General features: G+C 46.3%; 1 pseudogene; it reads left to right on the top strand.

The window, feature by feature from the left end:
• Window positions 1-5,608: 5,608 nt before the first annotated feature.
• Window positions 5,609-6,121, top strand: LOC127230280 (60S ribosomal protein L23a-like; annotated as a pseudogene).
• The last annotated feature ends 1,282 nt before the right edge of the window (window positions 6,122-7,403 follow it).

The raw sequence follows: 7,403 nt of genomic DNA, 5'->3' as shown, positions 1-7,403 counted from the left end.
GTGCATGACATCGCTGCAGCAGCTCATTACATGATACGTGAATCGGGAGGACACACAAACCTTTGGGCTGAAAGACACAAAATCAAACAAGTATGCAGCCAGCCTTTGTCTGCAGACATGGTGCTGGGTTGTGCCTGCTGTGGTCCTTGGCTGTGCTTGATGGGACTGGACAGGAGCCAACTCTGTGTTGTTCTGGGAGATGGCTCAGGCACATCCTATTTGGTCACAGCAGGAGGTGCCTGGATGCCTGTCAGTCTCCCAGGAGAAGGCAGAGCCCCTGCCCTTCTATTCAGAGCTAAGCTCCACAGGGCAGCCCTCGCCAGAAGCCCCAGAAAACACAAGAAGGGACATAATGTGGGGGGAGGGGAGGCAAAGAACAGGAGCATGAAAATGCCAAAGGTAGAAAGGAGGGGGGCTTCTGATGATGCAAATTGGCCCCCAAATCTCAGACCATGAACTAGGCTTTGCTGCCTCCTCTGGCCTCTCCCTTCCCTCCTGTAAACAATGTTCTAGTCAGTTCTAACAGCAGTATCTAGAGACCACAGCTTTTGAGTTTGAGGCTCAAGGGGCAATAGTGGATAGCAGATCCAGACATACAGCAGGAGACCCCCAGGCCTGTGGGTTCCACCAGTCAGGAAGGCTTTTCCATCACCACTGTCCCTGTGAAGCCACCCAGCTTCAGCCAGAGATGCCCTCAGCCCCTACCTAACCTCTTAGCCTAGCCCTCAGCAGGTCATCTCCTCCTACCCTGTTCTTCAGGGGCCCCAATGGGACTCAGAGCATCACCTCCCATCCTCTGGTCTTCCTGATCACAACTACCCTGATCTCCACACCTGCTCATCTCAGGGAGAGGAAGCTGAGGCCTCCACCATAAAAATGTGCCAGGGCACATCTCTTTTAAGCAAATGAAGTGTTTCTCTTTAAAAGATGGCAGCTGCTTTTATTTCTATAAGACAGTGACTCTCTCTGGGGCTTGGAGTTTCAGCATGTAAAACCACTGCCTTATATTGATTCCACTGGTTTGCTGGGACATAGCCATTATACCCACGTATGCTGTTATCACCAGTGGGCTATAAAGAGGCAATTGGGTCTCATAATCATCACTGGATTGAGAACCAATACTATTGGCCTATTAACAGTCAACCAGTGTGGAACCAGTGAAGAGCTGGAGTCTCTTGGCTTCTTCCCGAGCTCTTCCCTCTGGCTTCCAACCTCCACATGTTTCCTGCTCAAACAACAGCAGAGAAGGGCTGAGGAAACATATCTGCCAACAAATGGCTTTCAGATTGCTGGCCTGCCACCCATCGCAGTTAGGAAAGCCTAAGGTGCCCTCTTCTGGAGAAATGAGGGATATAGATATATTTGTATGTGCACTTTGTCAGTTCAGCAAAGCCAATAGCCTTCCTGGTTTCCTCGGCATCTTTGATTGTCAGGATGTACTGTTTGTTGGAATAACCCACATTTTGACACTGTTCTTCATGGGCCAAGCATAAAATATCCAACTGAAGTAATCTTCAAGATTTTGTGTGTGTGTGTGTGTGTGTGTGTGTGTGTGTGTGTGTGTATGTGTGTGTAGGTGGGCATCTACCCTAAAAGGATGGATGCAAACCTTTTGTACTGTTGTCCACCTGCTTGCCTCTCTCCAACAACCCAGCACTCTGTTGGAGGTTTCTCATGTCACAAGATCCCCTGATGACCTAAGGTTAAATACCCAGCACCCAGATACACAAATACCTTGAAGGACTCTAACACACACACACACACACACACACACAAACTAAACAACAGAAACTCGATACAAGCCACCTGAATGAGGGGTACAGACAACTCATTGATATCTACCTCAAACTGTTAAGTAGGAAGATTGGCCCAAGTTCCCAGGCGACCTTGAGATAAGTCAGACAGCTGGATGAGGCTGGAGAAAGTGATGTCGTTCACTTTCTCAGCTCACAGTAGAGATATTTAGTCACCTGGAGTGTGCATTTATGCTCTTCAAAACTGCATTCAACTCTGAGCACATGTCGCATCCTGCCCACTGTGACAGCGACAGTGGTGCCTGGCATGCTGATCCAAGCAACTTAGTTTTTATTTATGCTCCCTTCTTGTCCCCCAGGTGACTCTATTCAGGGTCACTGGGACCAATTCCATGGATCAGTCCTTTCTGTGCCTCAGTGATCTGCGGCTTCCAGAACTCATTCCCCTCCCAGCTACTAGCACTTGCCCAATGCCCTGTAAGCCCAGCTCTGACAGCGCACACAAGCCCAGTGGTGGTGATGCTGGTGGGTGTCCTGTCTCTGGACAGACAGACAGACTTGGAAAAGGATGAACTACCTCAAGGACATGGAACCTCTAACAGATTTGTTTGTAGCAAGTTTGGTGACATTCTTGGCAGCTCATTTAGTAGCGGTTCCTTCCATTTCAACAGTCAAAACCGTGTAAATGAAGAAAAATGAGCCCCAGCTGGATCGAGGCATGGTACAGAAACTAAATAGAACCATGATCTGCCTCAAAACAAATACACAGGAGGAATTCTCTTTTTGGTTTGGGCTTTTAAGAAAATATCATTTTATAGGGAAAGGAAATGGGAGGAGAAGAGGGAGGAAAAAGAAACTGTGATTGGGCTGGCAAAAAAAAGTAATAAGGAAAGTGAAAAGATCATATATAATCTTACATTTATTTATTTATTTAATTTTACGTGTATGTGTTTTGTCTACACATGTATGCTCTGTGCACCTGGTGCCCATGAAGACCAGGAGAGAGTATCTAATTCCCTGAAATTGGAATTACAAATGATTATGAGTCACTATGTGGGTGCTAAGAATCGAACCCAGGTCCCATGGAAGAGCAGCTAGTGCTCTTGACCACTAATCTATTTCTCCAGCCCCTAATTTTATTTCATTTTACGTGTAGAAGTGCTTCACCTGTATGTATGCAGGCACACCATGTGCATATCTGGTGCCCTTGGAAGTCAGAAGGGGACATCAGATTACCTGGGACTGGTGCTATGGATGGTTATGAGCTTCCTTGTGGGTGGAAAGGACTGGTCCTCTGAAAAAGCAGTAAGTGCTCTTAGCCACTGGCCACCACTCCAGACTCTTGGCTTTTAAAAAACCATTTATTTTATATGGGGTGGGGAGAGACATACATACATACATACATACACACACACACACACACACACACAGAGAGAGAGAGAGAGAGAGAGAGAATGTGAGTCTGTGTGTTCACATGCAAAGGGACACATGTGGTGATCAGGAAGTGCTTTGAAATATTAGGACTGTGGAGGAGGTGGCTCCATTTGAAAAAGTGCTTGATATCAAGAGCTATAACCTGAGTTTGACCCCTGGCTCCCAAATGGTGGATGGAGAGAACCAGTTGCTGTAAGTTGTCTCTGATCCCCGACATGTGCTCCTTTGCGTGTGGACACACAGACACTCTGTCTCCCCCAAAGAAAGGATGTCGAGAAGATAACAAAACACAGCCCAGTGAGAGCAATGTATTGAACCACCTTCCCTCTACACTGAGTCAAGGAAGGTTTGTGGCGTGGCTTCTGTGGTACAAAATGACACGAAATGCACAAACCGACAGGGAGTGGAGAGATATAAATCTAAGGTTTGACTTGCTCGGATATGCATTTTTATTTTACTTTTAAAATGTTTTATTTCTAATTGGTGGACATGCCATGGAGGTTCTCACCTCCCAACATGTGGGTCCTGGGGGTTGAACTTGGGTCACCAGGCTCTGCAGGAGGGAGGTGCATTTATCCTCTGAGCCATTTCTCCAGCCCAGATATATATTTTTACAATTATGGAAAGGTGCATAAAAGACTACAGTTTACCTAGGGAGGTGTGGGAACTGGGCAGATGGAAGGCCAAGGTATGTGTGACTTGTCCTTTAGTTGGTGCTTTATTTCTATATAAACATTTCCCAGAGATTCCAAGCTGCTTATGGAAAAGCAGAAATGACCCCATTCCAAGGTTGCATAATGACCATGGGAGCCCTTTCTTTTTGATTGGGTTTACCCTGCCCTGTCACTGGCCAGCATGAACCGCCAGGGCAAACCAAACAAGCATTTCTGCCCACTGAGCTGGCTCACAGGGATTCCTCCCCCTGGAGCAACTCCCTCTTGTTCTTGGATGCAGCCATTCTTGAGCCATTAACTCCTGGGTGACCTGTCTGTTCTCTCACCATGCCTTCTGCCCCTCCCTTCCTCTTCTCAAATAATCTCCCGTCTCTTTTCATGTCATTCTGTGTGCACATGTGTGTAGACAGATGATAGTTGGATGGGCAGATAAATGATAGATAGATGAAGGTTGGATGGATAGATAGATGATAGTTGGATATATTGACAGGTGATAGATGAATGACAGAAAGGTAGAACACTGGGTTGGAGGCCTTACTCTGTGCTTACTAGCTTTATGGTCCAGGGAAACTAGTTAATTCACCTCTTTCTCAATGTGCTCACATATACATATGACCACCCTCCTTGCAGAATGAGTACAGATTAAAGCAGATAATGCCTATGTGCTGGCTTCTGCAAGGGTGCTTGCCTGCACAGGAAGCAGGTAGTTCCCTTCCATGAACTACTCGGCACTTAGGACTTTCATAACAAGCACAGTTGTCCCTTCCATCTGTAGGGTGGGGCGCGGGATTGGTTCCAGGACTTCCACAGACCAAAGTCTGTGGGTGTTCACGATCAGTATATAACATGGTGCACACTACTACATAATCTGTGCATCATTTAAATCACCTCTAGATGAATTTGAATATGTAACTCAGTTGCCATGGGGATGGCAAAGAAAAATGTTTAAATGTTCAATTCAGACATAGGATTTTCTACCTTGAATATTTCTTAACTGCATTTGGCAGAACCCAAGAATACAGAAACACAAACACAGGTTCTGCCCTCATTAAGCTATACATTCTTGTGTATGTGACAGTGTGTGTATGTGTGAGTATGTGTGAGTGTGTGTGTATGTGTGTGAGAGTGTGTATGTGAGTGTGTGATAGTGTTGAGTGTGTGTGAGAGAGAAAACAGGAAGTACAAGATGAAAGGTGATGCCACATGATAGAACATAATTAATATAAATGGGTTAATATAAGTTATAAGAGCTAGTTAGGAACAAGCCTAAGCTATATGCTGAGTTTTCATAATTAATAAGAAGTATCCATGTCATTATTTGTTAGGTAGCAGCCCAAAGAAAACTCTGACTACATGGAGCTGGACAGTGGACAGATGATAGGACTCCTTTTCCTGGTGGAAATGGCCTGCCACCTGCTGCAGAAGGCAAGGGAGGAAGTGGAGCTTCAGGAAGTGCAGAAGCTCAAGAGCCAGGGCAGCTGAGCCCTTGGTGGTGGGTGGGCTGGGGAAGCTGCACATTCTTATACATGGTTAGTCATACGTATTTGGTTTTTTGCAACTTAAATATGTTGCATGTTTTATACAGTTTCAAAAAACAATTAGAACAAACAAACAAGCAGGTAAACCACCCCAAAACAAAAGTTCAACCCTTATAAAATGTCAGGTGCTGAATTAAAAGCTAGTTATCCCCGGAGTACTGGCTCCCACTGTCCTTTCTTAAAAATCACTTTCACGCTTCTCGCCAAGATGGCGCCGAAAGCGAAGAAGGAAGCTCCCGCCGCTCCCAAAACCGAAGCCAAAGCGAAAGGCCTTGAAAGCCAAGAAGGCAGTGCTGAAAGGCGTCCACCGCCACGAAAAGAAGAAGATCCGCACATCACCCACCTTCCGGCAGCCCTGCGGCTCCGGGGGCAGCCCAAACACCCTCAGAAGAGCGCACCCCGGAGAAACAAGCTTGACCACTATGCCATCATCAAATTCCCCCTGACCACTGAGTCTGCCATGAAGAAGATAGAAGACAACAACACACTTGTGTTCATTATGGACTTAAAGGCCAACAAGCACCAGATCAAACAGGCTGTGAAGAAACTCTATGACACTGATGTGGCCAAAGTCAACATCCTCATAAGTCCTGCCGGAGAGAAGAAGGCAAAGGTACGGTTGGCTCCTGATTCGGATGCTCTGGATGTTGCCAACAAAATCGGGATCATTTAAACTGAGTCCAGCTGGCTAATTCCAAATACACACTTTTTCACCATAAAAAAAAAAAAAAGAAAAGAAAAAGAAAAAGAAAAAGAAAAAAAAAAAAAAAAAGAAAAGAAAAATCACTTTCACTCCTGCTATCTCCAGTGTCTTTCCTTTCCCATCTGAGCTCCTCAAATGGCTGATCTGAAACTGACATCAGCATCCTCAGACCCCTCCCTTCCTAAAAGTTTATACCTGTACTTGAAGCACAGGTTGCCTTCTAGCATGGAACTCTGTCTCCCTCCCACCAGCTCCTAAGGCTCCTACCAGCCATCTGGAGAGTGCCTCCCTTCCCCACTGTGGAATCTTACCTGACAACCCTAGTCAACCCTTCCCTAGTTCCAGGTGTGAGGTACCATGGGCCATAGGAAGCAGTCACCTGGCCCTGCATAAGAGTTTACCTGGAGGCTTCTGAAAATACCTACCCTTAGCCCCGCCCCAGAGAATCTTCTAGAAAGGTAGTCAAGGAAGGAGAACTCCTGTCTATCACACCTGCCAGGCACTGGACTTCCCCTACCATCACCCCATCCTCCTGCCTGTCCTAAGCAGGTGCCACAATGGCACTCACTTTCCAGGGGGAAGGCACAGAGGAGGCTCAGAGAAGCTGAGAAGTTTGTAGCAAGTCCCTAGGTGGGAGTGAGGGAGTCAGTGCGGACAACCAGGCCTTTGTGGCTCCATCAGCCAACTTTGCCTTGACTCTGTCACTGCCCACCCGAACAAATGGCAGAGAGAAACTGAGGGATGACAGTGCTCTTTTCGGGAAGAAGCAGGGAGCTTTGCAACGTGAAACACATTGTCACAAAGAGGCAGAACAAACGAAGACTTCTAAAGACAAAGTGAGGAAGCTTGCACAGGTTATTCTAGAATAATGCTCCTTGGCCATGAGCGTCAACGACAAGGCTGGTACTCATCAGAAGTTGGATGGTTACTGGACATCCTTGCAGAAGTTTCCTCTGTGTAGGGTTACAGTGATCTTAAAAAGATGTGGCTCTCTTGGACTTTGGGACCTGTCCTTTTTTTTTTTTGAATTATTTTTATTTCATGTGCATTCACATTTTGCCTGCATATATGTCTGTGTGAAAGTGTTGGATCCCTGGAAACTAAAGTTATAAGCTGCCATGTGGTTGCTGCGAATTGAACCCATGTCCTGTGGAAGAGCAGCCAGTGCTTTTAATCACTAAGCCATCTCTCCAGCCTCCGGGCCTGTTCTCACACAGCAGTGGGAAGCTGTATCTGGCAGACAGACACAGGAAGTGAATGCTAGAGAAAAGCCCCTCACATCATGTCTAGGAATCCACAA

This window comes from Phodopus roborovskii, unplaced genomic scaffold, assembly GCF_943737965.1.
Source record: "Phodopus roborovskii unplaced genomic scaffold, PHOROB, whole genome shotgun sequence".
In the NCBI taxonomy this organism is placed as follows: domain Eukaryota; kingdom Metazoa; phylum Chordata; class Mammalia; order Rodentia; family Cricetidae; genus Phodopus; species Phodopus roborovskii.
This window is presented reverse-complemented; position numbering and strand designations above follow the sequence as displayed.